Source organism: Mustela putorius, unplaced genomic scaffold (assembly GCF_011764305.1).
Source record: "Mustela putorius furo isolate JIRA1106 unplaced genomic scaffold, ASM1176430v1.1 tig00003846_pilon_pilon_pilon, whole genome shotgun sequence".
NCBI classification, from domain to species: Eukaryota; Metazoa; Chordata; class Mammalia; order Carnivora; family Mustelidae; genus Mustela; species Mustela putorius.
The window spans coordinates 20181794-20205293 of record NW_025421999.1 but is presented as its reverse complement, the minus strand read 5'-3'; the positions used below and the strand labels follow the sequence as shown (position 1 = coordinate 20205293).

The 23500-nt window shown below is 40.4% G+C and overlaps 1 protein-coding gene across 11 annotated transcripts in view; it reads right to left on the bottom strand.

Annotated features, from left to right (window-relative positions):
• The window catches only part of EYA1 (EYA transcriptional coactivator and phosphatase 1), a 360075-nt gene that overhangs the window by 26008 nt on the left and 310567 nt on the right, over positions 1-23500 (bottom strand). The gene's annotated exons all lie outside the window — the stretch shown is intronic.

Below are 23500 nucleotides of genomic sequence, written 5' to 3'. Positions count from 1 at the left end.
CTCCAGCCCTCTTTTAACATAAAAAATGAGCAATGTCATTAAGGACTACCGTTATTCAGCTTCAGAGAACACATTTTTGTGTTCAGAAAGGAAAGTGATTGAAAACAATTAGCATATGTGTTCCATAAACCTCAGGTACCTGAAGACATCACGCTGCTCAAAGCGGATTCAGTCAGTGCCCAGGCATAACTGAAACCAGACATTTCAGTAAATGTAACATGCTAGAAAAATTAAACCTGATGCTAACTGCCAATGAAATTATGACCTCTGATTGCTGTTGAGCCACACACCAACAGAGCCTGAGGCCAGTGGGCTGAGGAGCCCAGACAAAAAAATCTGTTACTGGTTTGCCATTGATTTGAGAGATGTGAGTTTTATTCTTTGTGTGTGTGTATGTGTGTATGTGTGTAGGAGGAAGAAAGCATGGGAGGCTTCAAAACCCAAATAAAAACAATCAAACCATGCAGTGTTTTTTACTTTTTTTCTTTAACTGTTTCACTATTATATATTCCTTTTAAGTGTTGGGTTTATGGATTTATTATAGAATGAAGTTGTGGGAACAGACCCGATTTTTAAATCCCCAAACCACGTGTAAACTGTTCAGAAGAGGAAGCTGTGATTTTGGAATACAGCTCTGCGAGACTGAGCTGATGATTATGCACCTGTTTGCATATGAGCACCCCAACATCCCACCGTGATATCCCACAGCTGTGTAAGGAGCAGACAGGTAAACAGTTGTTGAACGAATGACAGCATACTAATCTGGAGACACACAACTAGGTCTCCCACCGATAGACAAGGCACCCATACGTGGTGTGCTTTAATATTTCAGTCATGATTTATTACAGACAGGCTCCAAACACCCCAGAGCCCTTCATTGTACTTATTTTTATTAAAAGTTTGAATTTAAAAATATTATTAAAAGATGTCCAGGTATGTACACTGTATTTTAAAAGTTTCTCTTGACTAAAGTGCTGGTTGTATTTCCTGTATAATTTTGTAAAATCTAGTCTATTTGTCTAGTGCTCAACATACAATTTGTAAAAGAGACAACAGACATAAAGCACGACAGTAATACAAGGTGTATTTTTATGTTGCGGGTTCCTTCTGAACAAATTTTTTTCTCTCCACGGATTTGTGAGGAAGGGAGCAAGAGATAGAAGGGGAAAGAAACTCAAACCAGCTGTTGCTTAACAGAATTAAAATCATGACCCCCCAACCTCTTCTCTAAAGCATCTACTTTCCAGGCAACCGCCTCCCAGCAAGCAGCAAGTTCCAAGGAGGAAAAGACTTTGACCTTGTAACCCTCCCCTGCTCTCCTGAGGTCCATAACCTCAGATAAGAAAGAGGAAAAGCCAGTCTAGGAGGCCGCACATGTGGGCTATGAATTTAACGTTTTAAAAAACAGGTCATTCCTGGAAAACATGTTGGAGGACTTCTCAGAGTTATTAATTTAATCACACTTCAAAAGATGAATGATAGTTGTGTTTCCTCAACAAGGTACTTATCCCAGGTTTAAACAGTGACTAAATCATGTGTAGACACTTCTGCCACTTATCCAGTCCGAAATACATTTTTGATGTTGTTGATAAACAACTCTTCCGGGGGGCATGGTGAGTGTACAAAACAGATGAGAAAACCAAGACAAACCCAAAAAAGTGTACTGCAAACCACCGCCCCCAAACAAAGACAAAAACAAAAACAGAAAAACTCAAAAAGCCAGAGCGCCACCATGGAAATTTTCTCTCTTTGGGGAGAACCAGGAGGTGGAAAGTGAGGAAGTCCAAGAGGAAAAGCTATGTTAAAAAAGGGTTTAATTCAATGAATCACACCAAAGCTGACTTACAAGTTACTCAGTTAACTCTAGGGGTGGGGAGAATTCCTTGGGAAGGCAGGGTGTTAAGAGGCTTTTCTTAAATGAATGCAGTTGTAAATCTCCATGACTAACAGAGAAGCCAGTTATCTTCCAGTGCTGTTAATGACTCCATTGTTGCTATTGTCCTCTCACATCCTGTATTTGTTTTCTCCCAGAGCTTTATCCAAGTCTTTTTGTTCCCAGGGCTGAGGCCCTCCTTTGAAGGATGGTTCAGGATCCCGGTTAGCTCTAATTGAGTGTCAACAACTTTGAGCTTCTACCTGCAGACTCCACTCACTTCTCAGAGATCGGATCAACTCTGGTGTGTTGGCAACAAAGAAATTGTCATTCTTCATCAGGAGAGGTGTTTTGTAGAACGATTTTCAGGAAAATAGATGCAGCCATCGGGAGCCTTTTTTAAAGGGCCTAATTAACACCCCAGGAATAGAAAGTTTAGAAACCATGAAAATGTCCAAGTACAATATGTTTTCAGAACTGTCCGTGTCATTTAATGACAGAAAACTATTATGCTACACAAACTTTGGGTAGATAAGATACATACTAAAGGTCCATTCACTGAGTCTTGGTGTGAGCTTCTACATCTTGGTGAAACTGTCCCAGGAAATAGGTTTTATTTTGATGAGAAACTATATTACTATCTTGATGTTTGCCTATTAACATTTTTAATTCCTCAAAGAACAGAGAATATGAAAATACAGAAGTATCTCGATACATGTGGAATGTATAAACCTTTCTAAGAAGTGCATCTACTCTCAAATTAGAAACTGCAGTTCCCCGCATCCTGATCTGAAATTCTTTATCCGCTGGGATGAGTCTCTCCTCCCCCACTTTTCTTCGGAAACTATCTTTCACTCGTCCTCTTAAGAGTCTAATTTTAGGTTTTCATGTTTGCTTTCGGGACTTTGTTGTTTTAGTGTCTAAATCTGTTTTAAACTCAGAAAATCAGATAATTGAAGGAGGGGAGCGGACGTTCTGGATTCACTGACACAACATGGCAAAATTTAAAGCCTCCTGGATGAATCCATAGACACAGATAACAAGAATGAAAGCTTTCCATATTTCTAGGCATCAAGACATAGCCCTAAAAACCCTATTTTACTGCTTAATAAACAGAGTTTAGAACATGTAGAATGCAATGGGAAAAGAAAGTTTTTCTTCCAAAAAGACTGAATATGTTGAAGACGTATTTTTGAAATAAACCACCAAAAAGTCCACGACAGGGTTTTTAAGGCACTGAAGTCATTACTGAGGCCAAGTCTTTGGCTAGCATTCCCATGTCTCAGGCCCACCACGGCCAGGTCAGCCAGTCTAGCAGGTTTTATGCATTAATATGCCCTGTTGAGATTGGAAATGCCCCAGGTAGCCCTGCTGTGTCTGGGGATCTGGCTGGGGTCCTCATCTGGGGAGGAAGTACTGCTTCTCAGGACGCCACACTCAACACACAACTGAGCTGGCTAATGGTTGCCTTAGCTTAGAAAAGTGGTCATTTATTCATTCACGTGTCCTCTTATTTATTAAGGGGCTACTATGTTCTGGATGCTAATGATGCAGCATTTAACAGACAAAAACCCTTACCATCTTGGAATTAACATTCTAGTCGGGCCAAACAAGAAAATATGCAAAATGTGTACTATGTTAGATGCTGATAACTGTTAAGGAGAAAAAAAAGAGCAGGCAAGGGAATGATGCAATGCTGTGTGAGGTCTGGGGAATGGCTCTGCAGGCCAAGGATCGAGCAGGTTCAAGGGTCCTGAGGCAGGAGAACCCTGTGTGCTGGAGGATGAAATAGGAAGGAGGCACTAGGACGAGGATCAGCCATCAGCTGGGAAGAGTTATAAGGGCTCGCAGGTGACGGGAAGGTGCTACTGGAAGTAGCATCCAGTTTTCAGCCCCTGCCCTCAAGGCGCATACAGTTTAATCAGAAAGACAGAAGTTAATTAACTCCATGGGTGATAAATTACAATGGGAGTAGATGCTCCCAACTGCCTTGAGGAGCATTCAAAGGAACATCCTCTTGTTGAATGGCTGAATTCTATTTGGTCTAAAAGAGCTTCCAGGTCTGAAAAACTTCAATTGTGTTTTGCTAGATTGGGGAGGGACAGCACCGCCCACCGTTTATCCTCGGTGCTTTTGTGATGAAAGCAATCAAGAGATCAACGGCAGACTCAGACTGGAGATGGTTCACAGTCAGTGAAGCTGTGGTAACCGAAACAAAACATAGCTTTTTGATCCCAGACTGTGGACGCCAGACCGCGACTTATGGTGGTGGTGAGGAGGGGGTGGGGGAAGGTGGCAGTTGTTGGGCAAGCCGTCCTTCTCTCTAGGAAATAGCCCAGACTTCTTTCGCAGACATGCAGGGAACTCTATGGAGTTAGCAAGCAGGTCCCCTTCCCTTAGGGGCTGGTTTTTGTTACCCTCTTAGTTACAGATTTGAAATTTGCTACGGCAGCTGGCAAGGGATCAAGAGGCGGGAAAAAGTTGTTTTTTGATAATGGCTTTTCAACGGGAGGTCAAAATCAGCAACACTTTTGCATACAGAGCTCTGTATCAAGTCAGTGATGGAGAGATATATAATTAACATTTTTATTTCATCATTTTGCATATACACTCACATAACACAAATTCTCAGAAAGAGTCAGGGCCAGTGCTAGGCCAAGTAGTGATTATCCTTCACAAGGAGAATTTTACAATTAATTACCAAATTTAGATTACTGCTAAAGCAACTGGAGGTTGGCCTCTCCCTTTTCGGAAATCCTAAAGCACCAGGGATACAAGAGCTATTGACGGCACTTGATTAAATGTCCTATTTTGACACTTGGTATCCCTTGAGGAGGAATGACACTTGGTATCCCTTGAGGAGTATATTCCTCCCTCCCCAAGGGGGTGGCAAACTACTCAATAAGTCATTTCTTACACTTCTGTGGAGATCTTGTGGAGGCAGGCACACAGTTTCTCTCCCTCACACACATTCCTCCTTCTTGTTGAGCTGAATTAGGGTCACCAATTTATGGTCAAAGTGGATTAGTATGTAATGGTATAACCCATTTCACAGATACAAAACATGAAGACTCAGGAAAGTTAAATAAGGTAAAGTGCCAAGACACTTTGCCTTTGACCCCTAACTCATGGTCTCTTCCCTCACCCATTTCACACGATGCCCACAACTGCCGCCATCTAGATCCTTTGTGGCTTGTGAGTCGTTTGGAGCCCAGGAGACATCAGGCACAAAACATATCCTCGCCTTGGCCTGCCCCCCTCCTGCTGTGCCCCAGTGTCTGTCACCACGGCCTTCTCTCCCAGCCTGGAGCTCAGATGGGAGTCCTCCATCCATTTCACAGTGGGCCCTCCAATGCCTGGCCCTTCAGAGGGAAATCATCCTGGAAGGAGAGCCACTGTGGGCACTGGGACTTTACCAGGGGTGGAGGGTACAGAGAACGACTGTGGGTGGTGAGAGCATAGGTGTTAGAATGACTTTCACATATCGCATCCTAAGGAGGAGGCTGGAGGCCCAGGAAGAAGGATCTGGCCAAGCAGATGGCAACAATCAGAGGCGCAGTGTTGAGCCCACAGGTGCAACACCTGTGTAGAGCCTCTGTTCCACATGACAGGATTCTATGATCATCTCACCCATAAATACCACAAACCAAATGACCAGAGGTTTACCTTCACCCGTCTTCCCTTTAGGTTCCAAGGCCTGTGCTTTGCAGAGGAGTAAAATAAATAAAATTAACCAGCTTTGGTTACTACTGGCCCTCCGCTAGTAGACATCTAAGCGCTTACGGGCTGGATCTCAAATGCTGACATGGATGGCTGGGGAAAATTGCCAGCACATGGAGCAGCTGAATACCAGCCGTGGTGTTGGGACTATGAAGAAAGCCACATGGGGTACGATCTCATAGCCATGCGGCAAAGGCACATTCCCTCTCAGAACTCTGGCTGCACTGTTATTCTGCCTTTTTGGTCCTTTTTGTCATTATTTTTGGCACTGCAACTCAAGCTGACCTTTTTCTGATCCATCATCATCTCTGGCCTTCCAGGGCCGGGCCACAGACATGTTCTTTTGGACCAAGCCCCAGGAATAACTCCGATTTTGTACAGGGGCTCATATGAAAAATATTAAGTTATGGCAGAATTTTTCTGCAAATATTTATTCTGCTTTGATACCGTAGTGGTTGTACTTTTCCTCCAAGCCTTTCACTTGTGCCATAATTATGTAAAAAAACCCATACCATTCAAGTTAGTTTAGGAAAATTAATAAAAAGAATTAAGACAGTTACAATGGGGCTTATTATGTATGCCAAGCAGTGATGTAATCGCCAGCCTGTTCAGGAACTATACCTCTGTACACGACACTAGAAACATAAACTCCAAGTACACCTAAAGTCTTTGAATAAACAGAGACTCTAAGAAGACTCTGAGGTAGACTGCGTGTTATGAAAGGGAACAATATAAACATGTTACAAACACATCTTTGGAGAAGTTGAGTTACACAAGCCTAAATTCTGCCGACCGAGGCTCTACTCGCTCCGTTTTCCAAATTTACCATGAGGAAACTAACACCATACCACCAACTAATTGTTTCAATACCATCCTCTACAAAGTAAAAATGAAAGGAAAAAGAGAGTCACTAGAGAATGAGCTATTTTCATTGTGTCTGTGTATCAGTGTGCCCACGGAGACCAGCTGGAGCTGGCCGAAGCAGAGGAAATGATCGGGGGTCCTCCGTCCCCTCCTGTCATCAAGCCATTATGTCTACTGTGCCCTCCTCCCCACTGAACAATATAGATACTCTCTCAGTACCTTAGACATCCACAAGTGACTAAAAAGAAGTTTTCCTCATATTTCCATACACGAAAATATTTAATTATACGGAGTACATAAGTATGTCTAGTACTTTAGAGACAAACACACAAATTGTCTGAATGCTTTGACTAGTGATCAGCAGTGCTTTAAAAAGAAAAAGGTTGGGGGAGGGATGAGCTCTCCCCCTGTGGGTCCTCTCACAGAAAGTCTAAATTATACAGATGGCCTTACAGGGTGACCAGTATTTGAGGGACAGAGGTCTAAGGGAGAGATTTTCAGAGTGGCTTTTGGAGATAGAACTCCTCACTGTCTCTATATTTTTACAATTTTTCTGGGAAAATAAGGTTAAATGGATCATCCTAGAGATCCTCTGTGATTCAGAAGTTGAGGGGGGAGGAGGTGGTCTAGAAACAAACCGACCTGATGGCAGAGATGTGAAGAATGCTGCTTCTAATTCACGGACAATTGGAATGAGTTTGTTAGTCTCTGTAGTGAAGAAATTCTGTCCATGAGTTAGTCACTTTGCAAAAGCCAGGTTTTTACTTGTACATTTCTTTCTATTACAGGGAGACTGTCCAGTCAATGTACTGTTCTTCTGCTTACTGGTGTGGAATAATATGATTGCAGTATGTTTTCTAAAGGTGTGTCAAAGCCCTCACTGCACTTTCAAACAGACACGCTGAAGACCTCACATGCTACTGTGCCCTTGTGTTTGCCATCCACGACTGGATGCGAGTCTGAGGCAAGGCCAAGTGCAAAGGGAGTGTGCCATTCGCAGCCCTGCAGCCCCACGCACGGCTGGCCAGGACCCATCATGCCTTGTGACCCTCCTGTTTCCCTTGCTTTCCCACGGCAACACTTTCTTGCAAAAGAAAAGGGTGCATGGCTAAGGCACAGGAGTCTTTGGAAATTGGCCTCATTCTGTTTGACAATTTCGGGAAATGCAAGTTATTGAACTAGAACATACCTGGACAAGCGCATCTTTAAGTGCTCACTCTAGATTATCCACTCAGCACATCATAGGCGTCAATGTATAGTCTAAGTCAGTATCTAAATATCTCTATTTGCTCTGACAGGCAGAGGACACAGCCATAGCAGCCAACGGGGGAAAAAGACAGAATTTCAAATCTCAGAAACCAGTAAGAGGCATTCTAACATCTGTTTTTGAGATTTGGTCATAAGGTGCAACTTGCAGAAATATACGTGGCTTTTAATTCCTGTGTCTTACTTACAAAAACAGTATTTTAATATATTTAATTTTACAATATCCTGTTGAGGTTATCAGAACAAGAGAGAGATTTTTACTAATATCATGTTTATGTTTGCTAGGAGACCTAGGTACTCGAATTTGAAACTCAAGATTTGAATTACGACAGCTTCAACAAAGGTTTAAGACATTAGCAATTTCAGTCTGATTCTGTTGAGAGGAATATTCGTAAAATATTTAGAGAATAAAATCTTTACTGAAAATACCTGAAGACGGCATATTAAAGCAAAAGATAAACAAAAGTGCTAAGTCATGTATTTGTACACAAAGTTATGATAACTACTTCAGATCACTACATAAAAATTTACAGGAAGCTCAAGCTTACTGTTAATAAAGAAAAAAGTTTCAAAGTTTTACATATTTTTGTATTAATTTCTTTTAAAGTCTTACAAATAAGATGTCATCATAATACCACTTTAGAACACTGCTCCAAGAATCCCAAAGGAATTACATGAAGACAGTTCCTTTTTAGTGAGTAAGTACAGTGTTAATAAATACGTCAACTTCACTCCGCTTGGAGTTCCTTCTTTCTACCATGAATACCTTCTTTACCCCATGATTAGATTAAATGTATTTGTTTTTATTCACACTCTCAACATTAGGATGAGAAAAAGAAAGAAATGAAAATAAAACAAGCTTTTTAAAAACAAAATAGACTTATTTAAAATTGCTCAATACCGAATTAATGGGTTAATTTAATTGGTAATTTTGGCATATATTACATGTGATCTAACGATATCAGCACATCATTTCTTTCCTTTTGAAAAAGTTAAGGGAGTATCTTCTATCTAAGGCCATAAAATCCATCTTTTATTGTTTAAGTTATGTTCAGTGCATTCTATACCCCTACATGGTATTATACACAAGAGGCATAAGCCCAAATATATAGCTTCATTTATGATCCAACTACTGTCAAAAGATATGGCATTTTACAAGTTTGTGTAGGACCCTGTGAAAATGTTGCAGACCTTCAAAGACAAAATAAGGCAGTAGCATTAGTGGTTGATAATACGTCTAACTGCATTATACAATTTTATCCTAAAACTATTGTATATATTTATAATGGTACCATGTGATTTTTCATGTGTTAAAAGATTCAAGGCAGACTTAAGATACAAAATATTTCAAAACTTAAAAAAAAACAGCATGTATGTAATATAAATGTCATCCTTTTGAATGGTGAGTCAGAACTACTTTTAAGAATAAGCCTTTGATTTACTGCTGAACTGATTTCTCAGTGTTCAATGGGTTTGCTCATCGTTTGGCAAACATAATTTGTCATTGGCAACAGTGTTCTGTATGACTCTTGTGGCCTTTCTTTTAGATTTATTATTCCTGCTGAGAGCATCTACTGAAGAAGCATTTTTCATACTGACACCAACTCTCATCTTGCTGTGAATAATCACATTCTCATAAAAATCATGCTTTTTACTGCAACCTTGCTGCCAGAAACATGGAAAAATATTCCAACCAGGAGCCCTTTTATCCTTTCCTGCAATCATTTTCTTACAGCCCTCACTGCCATTTGAGGAAAATGAATCCCATATCAATTTATTCGCAAAGCGTTTACCTGGAAGTTTTAATTTACACAGTATATTTCTGTTGTGATCACAAATAAAACAAGGAACTAAAGTTGTGATATTGCATAGGTCATGTTTGAAGACAGTTTTTTCCCCCTGGAGAAATTTTTAATCTGAAATTAAATATCTGCAAGAAATACTAGTTCTAGTTTATCTCTATTCCATGCCTAACAGTTCATCTTCATTTAACTACAAAACACACCTCAATATAATTTTTAAAGAGATATTTGAAAGTCATTTTCTTTTTAGGTGACTCCTTTCTGCAAGGATGGGGAGTGAAATTTGAATTTAAAGGAGCTCATGTATTAATTTAACTTCTATCATACAGCCAGATCATTTTATAATAGTAAAAAATCCTCAGTTTTCTATAAGAGAATGTGTAGCTCAGAATAATATCCTTAGTTAATAATTTGATGAAAAGGGGCGCCTGGGTGGCTCAGTGGGTTAGAGCCTCTGCCTTCAGCTCAGGTCATGATCCCAGGGTCCTGGGATGGAGCCCTGCATTGGGCTCTCTGCTCTGCGGGGAGCCTGCTTCTTCCTCTCTCTCTCTGCCTGCCTCTCTGCCTACTTGTGATCTCTGTCTGTCAAATAAATAAAATATTTAAAAAAAATAATAATAAGTTGATGAAAATTCTGCAAGCTCATTTCTTCTGTTATTCCTGACTCTAGAAAGAAATATGCAGAACCAGATACAGGCACTTAAAAAAAGGGTTTTGTGAGCTACTGGAAGGTTCCGTGTCCCCTATCATATCAGCCCCTCATGAGGAAGTGAGGACTTCTGAAAGGGTACTTTCTTACTCAAAAAATTTTCTAAGTATTTTCATCTGAAATCTGCACCCCCAAATCATTCCCTTTGCATCTTCTTTTATAAGACAAAGACTTCAAATGAAAGTAAATTATTGGGGCGCCTGGGTGGCTCAGTGGGTTAAAGCCTCTCCTTCAGCTCAGGTCATGATTCCAGGGTCCTGGGATCGAACCCCACATCGGGCTCTCTGCTCAGCAGGGAGCCTGCTTCCTCCTCTCTCTCTGCCTGCCTCTCTGCCTACTTGTGATCTCTGTCTGTCAAATAAATAAATAAATATATTGTTTAAAAACAGTAAACTATTTAAGCTCTATTATTTTGGTGTGAACTATTCTACCATAGATTTCCTCCCCTCTGGGAAGCTCTGGTGTGCCCCAAACCAGTGGGTGTCAATGGGGGTAGGGGAGAAGGAGTGGGTGCCTGAAAGGAAAATTAGGGAAAAATTTCTTCCTTACTCATATTCTCACTCCCTAGCAACCCACCCCTTTTGCCATGAATATTTAAAATGACAGATAATCATGATTTGGTTGTTAATTATAAATTTGGTTGTTTATGTTATTTAGGAAAATACTATATTATACGTCACTAATAGAGGATTTATGTTACATATGTTATATGTTAACTGTGGAACTATAGGACACAAATTCTGTATTCTTTTATTCAGTTTGTCATGCATTCATATATGTCATTTATATACCAGGTACAAAGCACATTCATATATGTCATTTATATACCAGGTACAAAGCACACAAAAAATAAATCAGATACAGATATCACCAGGAAGGTTGATGAATCTGACAGGGTTTTTTTTTTTTTTTTTTAAGATTTTATTTATTTATTTATTTGACGGAGATCACAAGTAGGCAGAGAGGCAGGCAGAGAGAGAGAGAGGAGGAAGCAGGCTCCCTGCTGAGCAGAGAGCCCGATGCGGGGCTCGATCCTAGGACCACAGGATCATGACCTGAGCTGAAGGCAGCGGCTTTAACCCACTGAGCCACCCAGGCACCCCCGAATCTGACAGGGTTAAAGAGAGAGGGTACAAGTGAGTGTCACTGTAATTGTCTCTCAGGGAAGGAATTCTTACAAAGCTATGAGAGTGTCAAACTGAATTTATCCTGCTGCTAGTCCTTCTTTCAACCTTCCCCTTCAGATACATTTTTCTCAAAGTAGGTTTTGCTCTATCCAAATATAAAATTTCCGACATGGAGTGTAAGTGCCTCTTGGAAGCAGGCAATACATTTCGCTTTCTTTTCTGTCTCTGCCTTTTAACCAGATAGTGATCAATATGTACTTTGGAAAAATCAAGCTGGAACCAATATATTCTGAGGCAGCTGGGCATCCGAGGGCCTCTACGATGAGCCTTCGCCTTGCCTACCGATGCCACGTCCGTCTGCATACCCCTCACATCCCACTGCACGCCGGTGTGCTTCTGCCAGGCTAGTCCTGGTAAGCGCGGCCTCCTCCACTCCCATCCACCAGACGATCGTTGTGTCTTATTTGCCGCCAGCCTGCCTGCCCTCTCCTTTCTCTCCTGTTCAAGAAAATTCCTCTGTTAACCTTGTGGTTGCCTTTTGTTTTTCCCTCCAACCCTTGATGTATGCTCTGGAACCCCCTGTCTGAAATAACAGTAGTGATAAATACTGAGAACCTACTGTGTGTTAGGCACAGTATTACATATGATTTCCATTCATCCCCCCAAAATACTTGCTGGGTAAGGGAATGAAGACTGAAGCAGGTAAGCAACCCAGCAGATAATGAACTCTTTGAAGGAAGAGAGAACTTCTCATGGGTCTTTTTCTCCCTATTTATTTTCTAAACAGGACCCTACTTCTCTCTTGATGCAGGCCAAACACACAGATGGTACAGATCAGAATGAAACCCTTCTGATCATCAGACAGAACTGAGTTATGACAGAATTGAGGACCAAGCCAGAAGGGAAGTGATAATGTTGCTGCCTCAGGTCACAGAAGTGTTAGAAAGCAGTTTTAGGAGAAGACATTTATCATATTTATCATAATACATACTCATGTAGAAAATTTATGCAAACCTAAAAAAGCATATAAAAGAAAGAAGCTTTAATCCCATCCTTCAGAAGTAACATTAAATTCACCCTTCCTGCCCTCCTACTGACTTAACTGTCCAAAGTTCCTCACAGTCTTCAAAAGACTTACACTGTCAGAGGGGGAGACATACCCAAAAAGCAGGTCGAACCAGACATGTGTTATAGCTACTGTCTCCTCCACTCAGCAATATGGACTTAAGATCTTTTTATATTAATCATTTGTGTTATCTTTTAAATTATTCTAATATTCCATGTTGTATATGTTTCATATTTCTTTCAACCAAACAATGGCTGGTCATTTCCAGTATTTTTTTTTTTTTTGCACTAACAGTGTTTGTAGGGCAACAACTATCAGTTCTCCTTATAATTCCTTTTTTTTTTTTTTTAAGATTTTATTTATTTATTTGACAGAGAGAGACAGAGAGACACAGTTAGAGAGGGAACACAAGCAGGGGGAGTGGGAGAGGAGAGGCAGGCTTCCCGCTGAGCAGGGAGGCCGATGCAGGGCTCAATTCCAGGACCCTGGGATCATGGCCTGAGCCGGAGGCAGACACTTAACGACTGAGCCACCCAGGTGCCCCTCTCCTTATAATTCTATTTTAAGCATCTAAAATCCTATTTGGTTCATAGCATAGTCATTGTTTAATAAGTGTTTTAGTGGCCACTGTGACAGGTTTATGGCATTTACATATATCTTTAGGCAATATTATATTTTCCTCAACTGATATCACTCAGAGTGTTGTTCACGATACACCTTCTGCTTAGACCACTCTTCTCCAAAGCCCACCCCATGCAGCTCTGCAGGTCCCTGTTAATCCTTCAATAGTAGTTTGAGTGTCAACCTCACCTTTCTGCACATCCCCGCTCCATCTCCATGCCCCTCCTACTCTGTCTTCCACAATGCTAAGCTCCTTGAGAATGGGACTACCTTCATCTTGTTTGCCATTATCACTAAAAATAGTTCCACAAAATCCATTGATTTCTTGCCTCAACTTAAATATTAAGTCTTCCAATATTCTCTTAGATTTAAGGAGAGCCCCTCTTGTCGGTCTCCGTAAGGCCTTTGGCCAATGAGGAGTAACTTTTGCTTATGACCATTTTAGTAGGTACGTGATCATAAGTAGAATGAAATATTCAGGGACACCTGGGTGGCTCAGTGGGTAAAGCCTCTGCCTTCAGCTCAGGTCATGATCTGGGATAGAGCCCCGCATCGGGCTCTCTGCTCAGCAGGGAACAAGCTTCTTTTCCTCTCTCTATGCTTGCCTCTCTACTTGTGACCTCTGTCTGTCAAATAAATAAATAAAGTCTTAAAAAAAAAAAGAAATAATCATTTTTGCCCTTTAGAATTCAAGTGATTTTTGTTACATTTTAAGACAAGTAAATGTTATAATTCCTACTTGAAAATGAGAAAATCTTCATATTTCACCATAACTCTCTCTACAGGTTCTTATTATGTACTTGCAAAACACTGTCTTTCAACCGTTAATTTTCCAAGCTACTGATTTCTTTTTGCTGGACTCATCTATCTTATCTCCCAAGTCCAGTAGGGTGGTGATATGTTTTTAAGATCAACAATTCCCACTAGCTGAAGAGATACCTTGGACATAAGAGCTCCCTTGAACTTTCTGACAGAATGCCAGAATGCCAATACCAGGAGATAAATCTTAGTCAATTATTTTTGAGGAGGCGAACAAATTTGCAAAATAATGAGGATGAAAACAGGATCCTCTCCCCTGCTCCGGACCCTCCACCTGTCCCACAAAGGAGTAGCACACAATTAAGAGCGAGAAGAATCCAGGATTTAGAAAGTGTTTCCTTAGAAATGCTGTTCGCATAGAGGCTCTATTGTAACTGCACTGAAATGGGAGAAGTCTCCTGAGACTGCAACTTAGACACATTTTGGGGAAGTTGAAGTCACAAGGTTTTCTCCCGAACTAGTCAATCTAAAAGAAAAGAAAAATTCCTTTCTGTACTAAGCAAACTTCCTATGAAGGTAACTGAGTAAAATCTGACTTTACAAAATAGTGACTCGCTCCCAGACTGAAGATTAGCGAGCACCTGTCAAAATCAAGACTTTAAATGAAAAGCCTGTCCTATGTGACACCAACAGGTCCGTTTCACAGGATTTTTAAGTAAACTGACAGCCAACCAGCCGGCTCTGGGAAAGGGGAAGTGGTACTTCTACTCAAGAGAGGATGGTACTCCTGTTTATTGACGGTGCTCCCCCCAGGGGGTCCTCACTGCTCCATGTCCCTGTGCCACCTCTGAGGCTTGTTGGGTTGACTGTGTGAAGGTCACACATGAGTCAGAAGCAAAGGCGGAACTCCAGTCTCTCCATTCCTGAAGCGTCCCCTCTTTCCTCAGACCCCCTTCCCCCACCCCCCTCCCCGCCTCTCCACCTTCAGAATAAAGAGACCATGCCCAAACCAGGAAGACCCTTTGTTTCAAGGGCAGCTTACCCATGACGGTGCTAGCGGGACCCCTCTTGCCTTACGGGAGTCATTCATTCCATTTTTCCAAATGAGGAATCTCCAACACATGCTTGGAGCCTGTGTTTCCAAATGAACATTTCACAGAGGGACCCCTGCTCCGAGATAACTTTGCTTTTTTATCCAGTACATTCCTTCCTGGGAAATCTTAACCGCTTTCAAGAGTGATGTCTTCCAGCTCAGTTCTCTTTTCCAAGCCTCAGACCTGTACGCGGTACTGTGTGTGGATTCCATCGGTCTGTCCAACCCATGCTTCAAGTCCAACACCTCAAAACTGAATTTGCCACTTTCCTTCCCAAGCCAACTAACTGTCCTGTGGTTTTATACCTGATTACTGAAGCCAGAAAGTAACCTTCTTGCTTCCCTACCCCCTATGTTGAATACATTCCCCACTTTTTCCAAACTAGTTTCTGAGCTTTCACATCTGGCCCCATACTCTGTTTCTGTAGGGAAACTGGTGATTTCTCATTTAGATTACCGACACCTTTGACCTCATGATGCAAAGCACATCCTTGGTCATGCTAAACATTCTTTAACGATCACAGTTCACCATTGGCATTCATGTCAGCAGAGTCTACAGAGCCTTTCATGACTGGGTTCCGGTCCCCCTCTCTACCCTCTGACCTCACAACCGCCGCTGCCGCTCGTGCTCTGTGCTTCATACCTACTCAGCTGGGTTGCTAAACGCCATGCCCTCTTATGTCAAAGATCCCTTCTTGGGAAGCCATTTCTCTGACACTCACAGCCTTGCCACCCCCTCTCCCTCAACCTGAGTGACCCACCCTGCCTTTGGGACTCAACTGAATAATGTCCTTACGTGTCCCCATCCCTGAGGAGATCATTCTGTGATATAACTGTGCTTTCACTTTTCTCTCTTCACAGAGCATCCAGGCTCCTTGAGGGCTGCAAATATATTTCATCTCTTCTCCTCTATGCCTCGTAGACTGTCCAGAACGGAGGAAGCATGTGTGCACTTACAGCACATCAGCTCTTTCTCTGTAATACAGAGGCTGCAAAAGCAACATTTCTGTCTATTCAACAGCAGGGATTTAAAACCACACATCTGTCCACCTGCTGACTGCCTGCCTCTCTGTTTATCTATCTACCACTGCTCTCCCAACTTGCTCAGAGCAGATTTTAGATTGTTTGAGTAGCTACCGTTCGGAAGACATGGCAAGAAGCAAAGCTTTCAAAAGGCTACATCAGAGAAAATGCCATTATTGGGCTCTGCTGTATGACCTCACGCTACTACCTCCTCTATGTTGCTGACGAGCAAGTGTCAGCTTGTAAGACACAGCTACCACGGTTTAGCGCAAGGAGAGCTGTGGCAGGAAACTCGTGCTTCGATCCCAGCTTTCCCAAAGTGGCTCTGGGCAAAAATCACTTCACTTCAATTTCCCACACAGATAAGCCAGAGATGCTGAGATGGAGTCCACAGGGCTGAGGGAGCATCAAAGTCAAAGCTTTCTGATGGATGAGAGGAGTTTCCCTAAGTCCTGCTGCCCTCCAGTCTTCCCTACTCGACCAGGGGTGGACCAACAGGCTGAGCCCAACAGTGCAGCCCCACTGTTGTGAGGGGGTGACCCCAAGGAGGGGCTGCTCTGTGTGGCCAGGAGACTCCACACCCAGCAAGGCTCTACTCCACACCCAGCAAGGCTCTGCTCCACACTGCGGGCTACCAGCAAGCTCCATGAGCCCTCCTTCAGAACACGGGGCCGGAATTGGACAAGGAACGGAAAACTTATCCACACAAGCGAAGACACACGTGTCTTCTTGACATGAAGCCAGCATCCTCATTTTCTATGAAGGAGCAGCACAGCATGATGGAAGCCAGATACAGTAGCTATTTAACTGCTAACAGTGAATCTCCTGTCATGGAACTGGGGGCGGGGTGTGTGTGTGTGTGTGTGTGTGTGTGTGTGTGTGTGGAACGAGCCGGAGAAGTACCGTGTGATGTGCCTGGAAGGAGTTGCATTTGCAAATTAAACACTGGCAGATGTTGCTGTTGCTTCTGGTGGGATTACTCTTGGAGTTCTACATGGAAATTTTGGCAGCACCCAGCTACAATCTCATTCCCTAACCCCTCGAGTCACCCCTCTTCTTCCTCTATAGCTCTACTGTCCAGGGTTCTTGACATGTAGAAGATACCCATAAGCAATAATAGCAGCTTAGACCCCATCAGCACTTCCTGTGGGACAGTGCTGGTTCTATGCCCTTAGCAGTACAGAAGCACTGAATCTTCTCATGGACCCTATGAGCCATGTACTATCATTATCCGATTTTACAAACAGTTAATTGAGGCACAGAGGCATTCCTCCATGAATGAGTGAATTCACGAGTTCAACTGCTGGTTTCTTAGCGCTATAAGATAACAAACCACATAAATACTGGACTTTGAGTCAAGTTGGAATAGGTGAGTCATTGATTACAATTCAATCACTTGCTAATTATAAGAAATAGTAACTAAAGAAAAAAAATAAAACTTGCTGGGCAATTCATGGTAGTATTATAGCACTCCTCAGAAATAAGTCTTTTTTATTATAGACATTATTTTTGTAACATTTTTAATGTAGAAAATCTTTAATCTTTCTTTTCACATAAATACCCTTTTTGTTAAAACTTAACCTGGAACCATACTGTATGTGATTTTATATCACACTTCTTCCATGTATATTGTATTTTGGCATTAGAATTTTGAAAATAGGATTTTAAGAAAAGGCTATCAAAATGTAACATCTTAGACAATCTCAATTGTTTTTAAGGCTGTGATTAACCATTTACTTGTTAAAAGGTAACATGGGTTAAATTATAAAAGCAGGGATGCCGGGGCATCTGAGTGGCTCAGTTGGTGAGGCATCTGACTCTTGACTGTGGCTCAGTCACCTCAGGGTGTCTCCCTCTCCCTGCTCACCACCCACCAACCCCATGCTTACATGAGTGCTCTCTCTCAAATAAATAAATACAAAAGCAGGATTGCTCGTTATAGACTATCAATTTGAAAATTTTGGAAAACATTTAAGAAACAAGTAAGAGCCTTCTATGTACCAATTCCTGTGTTAGAAGCTTAGGATTCAGGGGGGCCAAGCCATTGTCTCTGCCCTTAAGGGCCTATCGAATAGGGAACAGAGAATAGGAGACAGAAAATCGTAATAATAGAGTGCTAAGGGTTGTTATACTGAGAACAGCCTCTTCTTACCACTGCCGAACTCCCAGCTGCCAGGCAGCACCTGGACCTGTCAACCCTCCCTTTCTTCTTACCTTGTGTTCTACATGCCATCCAACTTCTCTTCTACCCAAGAAATTCACTCTTGCTGTTGTTCTCTCTCCGTGCCATACCATGTATCTTTTCCTTTCTACTGAATCATTCCCACTGGCATCCAACATGCCTAAATATCTTACACTGAAAAACTACACAGTCTCCCTCGATCCTCTGATCCCCTGCACACACCACACACCCCACCCCATCTCTTTGTATTCTATTCCTGTGGAAACTCTCAATCTTTCTTGTCTTTGCTCTGTCAACCCTCATGCTCTCTTCAAACCACGCTAATTGGGTTTCTGTCTTCCTGCTTCATGGAAATGGTCTTATCAGACTCATTAACCAAGATTCTTGCCAAATCCAACAGTCACTTCTCGGTTCTCAACTTGCTCAATATTGGTGATTTCACACAGTGCATCATTCCCTTGTTCCTGAAATGCTATTCTCTAGACTTCTGTGGCACCCCATACTTTCCCACCTACTTCACTACCTATTCCTTAACACTCTCTCTTGAAAGTTCTTTCTTGGTCTTACTTCTGCTTATTAAAGTGTCTAATACTCAATCTTTGGCCCTCTTCTCAACTGGTACTCTTTCCCATATAAGACACTTTTATGACTTCTAAAACTGTATCTCCAAATTTGCTTCTCTCCTTTGAGAGTCAATCCTATATATGTGTGTGTGTGTGTGTGTGTGTGTGTGTGTGTGTATAATCTCTTGACTTGGATGTTGAGTATGTATGCTCAATCCAGATACTTGAGTACAACTCCTTCCACACCCTCATCACCTCAAAACCACTCTTTCTCATCTCAGATAAACCACTCCCATCTAGTTGCTCAGGTCAAAACCAAGTGGTCATCCTCGACTCAGCTTTCTTTCTCCTCCCACCTTTGATCCTTTCCGTAAATCCTGCCAGTGCTTCCTCCAAGTTATACGGTACATCCTACAACTTCTAACCATGTCCAGGACTGCTACAATCTCAGCTCAAAGCTTCCTGGCTGGTTCAACAGTCTCCTAATTGGTTTCATTGGTTTCAGTTTTGCCTTATTCCCCAAATGATCATCAGACTGACCTTTTAAGACTATGAACACTGATCTATCATGGTCATGCTAAAAATTCTCCAATGGCTTCCTACTGAAATTAGAAAAACAATCCAACTTCTTCACTACAGTCTATGAGAACCTTCATGATCTGGACTTTATCACTGTCCCCCCATTCACTCTGTTGTAGCCACACAGATCTTGTTCATTTCTTGAAGGGGTGAACACACTTCCAATTTAGGGCCTTTGCGCTTGCCATTCCCTTTTCAGAATGTTTTCTGTAGTTGCACCTGCTTCCCTCCCAACCTCCTGGTTTCTTCACAAATATCCTCTCCTCAGGGATACCATTTCTTGAACATCTCAGCTAAAGATGCCCCCTTTAGCTGATCCACTCTTATCCAGTTACTCTTTTTCTTTATAGCACTTATTTCTACAGGAAATGGCTTCATTTACATAGTTTTTATCTCCTTCTTCCCCTCCAGAGTGCAATTCCATGAGAATAACCTTGACTCAATCATCACTATATCCTCAGCATCTAGAACTGTGTCTGACACTTAATGGTTGCTTGGTAAGTATGTATTAACTATTGAATAAAGGACAGAAGCAACAAGATATAAAGAGATCACAAAATGCTGTGGTCACTTCAGTTTTGGAGCATCAAAGAGAAATGGCATTTGTAATCCCATCATCCAGACTGGCGACTTTTAATATATTTACCTTTGGTTATCTTTCAATGTCATATACTTTAAAATAGGATCATATAGTATGATTTATTTTGCAGACTCATTTTTTAGCTCGAAGTTATATTATGGTAGCTTTTAAAAATATTTTTTTCCTCCAGTATTTTTAATATGCCATAATTTTTAAGAAAAAATTAATAAACTTTTATTTCTTAGAGAAGTAACAGATTCCCCCCAAAATGGACAGTGATTTTCCATATGCACCCTGGCTGCATGCATGCGTAACTTCCTGTACTATGGACATCTTACATCAGGGTGTTACATCTGAAATCATCAATGAACCTACACTGACACATCATCACTGCCCATAGTCCATTGTTTACAGTAGAGCTTACTCTTGGTGGTGTACATTCTATGGGTTTTGACAAATGCATAATGTTGTATATCCACCACTGTAGCATCACACAGAATAGTTGCACTACCTAAAAATTCATCTGAGCTCCACCTATTAGCCCTTCCTCCCTCCAACCCATGGCAACCAACTTTTTTCTTTTTATGGTCTCCATAGTTTGGTCTCTTCTAAAATGTCCTATAGTTGGAATCATATGGTATGTAGCCTTTTCAGATAATAATGCTGTACATTTTAACATTACGTTTACACTGCATTATAGAGCCTACTTTTTAAACTTGAAATGGACCATGAATATTTTCTCTGTATTTAATGTAGTCTTAAAACAATTTTCAATGCAGAAGTATTATCATTTATTTCATTATTAATCTATTTTTGGATATTAAAAACATTTCTGTATTTAAGAGGTAGAAAAAAACCACGATGGGGAGATACAGAGTGGGGTGAGTAGACTCCTAGAAAGCACCAGTCCTGCATTAGAATCTGTCACTCAGTAGCTGTATGAGCTTAGGCAAGTTTTGGTTTAATCCCTCAAGCTTCACTAAGCTCCTCCATCAAATGGAGATAATGCCGGTGTTTCTATTAGAGAAACCTCAGGGTATGAAGTGGAATAATGTATGCAAAGCATTAGGACAAGTGGTCATTGAATGCCAATCACTACTGTATCAGTTATCCGTCTACAACTCTCCTTTCTTAGAATACAAGCTAAAAGTACAATTACCAAGCCAAATTAAAAAAAAAAAAAATCAGCACATTAGGCTACTGAATACATATTATCAAACTGCTTTTCTGAAAACTTGTACCAATTTATATCCTTATCAGTAATGTACACAAGTTTTTATCTTACTGTACCGCAGACCATTTTACTGATTTAAAATCTTTGCTGATATAATGGGCAACAGGCCGAACACTTACTCTCTGGCATTTCTAATTACCAAAAAGTGAACCTTAACATTTTTCCTTCTTGTGTGTGGACGATTTGAATGTTTTTCTCTTGTGAATGATCTGTTCAACGTTCTTTGCTCATTTTTTCTATTGAGCTATTTCTTTCTTAGTTTATCTTACTGAGTTGACATATTAATTCATTATTTTATCAATTAAAAAGTTTATCTTTTATTTAATGTTTTAAAAGATAGTATTTGTTTTCTACCCTGATTATAAAAGAAATAAGCATATTTTATAGAAAATTTGGAATATATAGAGAAGCACAAATAAAAATAACTAACCCCCAAGTCGCAGATATAATCAATGTTAAAATTCTAGGCTATATCTTTCCATATATTTTTTTGTTCTTCCATTTATTTTGCATTCAATATGTATTTACTGAGTGCCTTCTATTGGGTCAGATCCTCTGCTAGAAAAATAGCTGTTTGTTGAATATATTATACATAGGACATGTAATTTTTTTAACAGAATTGACAGCAAACTGTGTGTGTGGGTCTATTCCTCAAAACAGTACTTTTTAAAAATGAACATTTTTGGAAAAAAGTATATACAGCTTGAATGAATGGAATACTCATGTAACCAGTATCTGGGTCAAGAAACAAAACATTATCAGAATTTCATAATTCAGAAATGTTTATTATTGTAAACATTTGTCTTTATCTCTGATAAAAGTAAAAAGTCTAGATATAAAATGTGTGCAATTTTTTAGGCTCTTGAGGTTTATCATCAAACAGCTACCCAAAAATTTACTTCCTGTAAGCAATGTGAGATCTTTTTTTGATCTATCTATACTTTCTCTTTTATTCTTTTACATTTTAACTCTTTAATTGACTCATTTCTGCATATAAGTTGAATAACCAATTCCTTCACCATTTGTTGGCTTGGATTAATTTAAAACATACAAAAGTTTTCTAGAAGTTGGGGCTATGCCTGTGTGATCTTTTCTCCCCATAGTTAGTCCAATGCTACTGTAGGCCAACACAAATCTTCATATCACTGTAAAATTATAAAATATTTAATATTTGGTTGAGCTGGATGCTACTATTTTTTGTCAAAAACTTCTGGTTATTTTTTGCCTATTTATCCTTTCAAATGGACTTTAGGGACAATTTTACAAATTACTAGCACATGTTACAAAAAAGAAAAGGAAAGGAAGATACTTTTACTCAAATCTTCCTTTAGATCTCTCAGTAAGATGTCAAAGTTTTATTCATATATTTCTTACAAATCCTTCTTGCATAGGTTACTCCTTATTTTTCCTTTTTTGATTTTTTGTTTTGGTGTTACAGGGACTGCTGCTACTTTAAAATTACAATGAAAAGTTTTGCATGTCTGGCTATAGTAGAAGAAAGTTACAGATTTTTAAATTTAATTCTATAATCGTTCACTTTTTTGACGTGCATTATAAATTCTAAGACTATTCCAGTAGGTTCGCTTCAGTTTTCTATGTATATCAAATTTTCTGCAAAAAACAATCACTTCCATCACTTTCATTTTAATAGTTATAGCTCACATCTTATTTTGCCTCAAATTCCTAAAATAATGCTGAATAATAGTGCTGAGAGAGGGCATTTTAATTTTTTTCCTTTTGTAATGACAAACGTGCCTCTTTCATTGCTAAGTACAATGTTGGCTATCATGGTAGAGTTAGTATCTTTATTATGTTAAACAGTTACATATAGTTTGACTCCTAACTTTCTGATGAAATTCAGAATTAAAGAAGCCCTTAACTATATTTTTTTTATTTCTCTTTCTTATTTTAGATAAAAGACGACATAATTTTGTAAGAAATGATGAAACAGGAAGAATACTTCAAATGACTCATTAGTAATAATAATAAAATATGGACATTGCTTCTTTTCAGCCACTAATTATATCATTAAATTCAGTATTCATTTATTATGTCTAATAATCATTCGTTACTTGAAAACTGTAGTTTGCCCTTTACACTGAGAGTTTTGTTGTTACTCTTGGCAACTAAAGAAATGGAGAAGGCCAAACAACTTACATTAAAACAGAGGAAGGCCAAGTCAACTCTATTGTCTTCCATGGGGAAGGAAGTAGGAATTGCTATTCTGAGATTACAGGTTAAGAATTCAATCTAGGGATGTCTGGGTGGCTCAGTTGGTTAAGCGGCTGCCTTCAGCTCAGGTCATGATCCCAGCGTCCTGGGATTGAGTCCCACAGCAGGCTCCTTGCTAGGCAGGGAGCCTGCTTCTCCCTCTGCCTCTGCCTACCACTGTGCCTATGCTGAAGCTCTCCTCTCTAACAAATAAATAAATAAAATCTT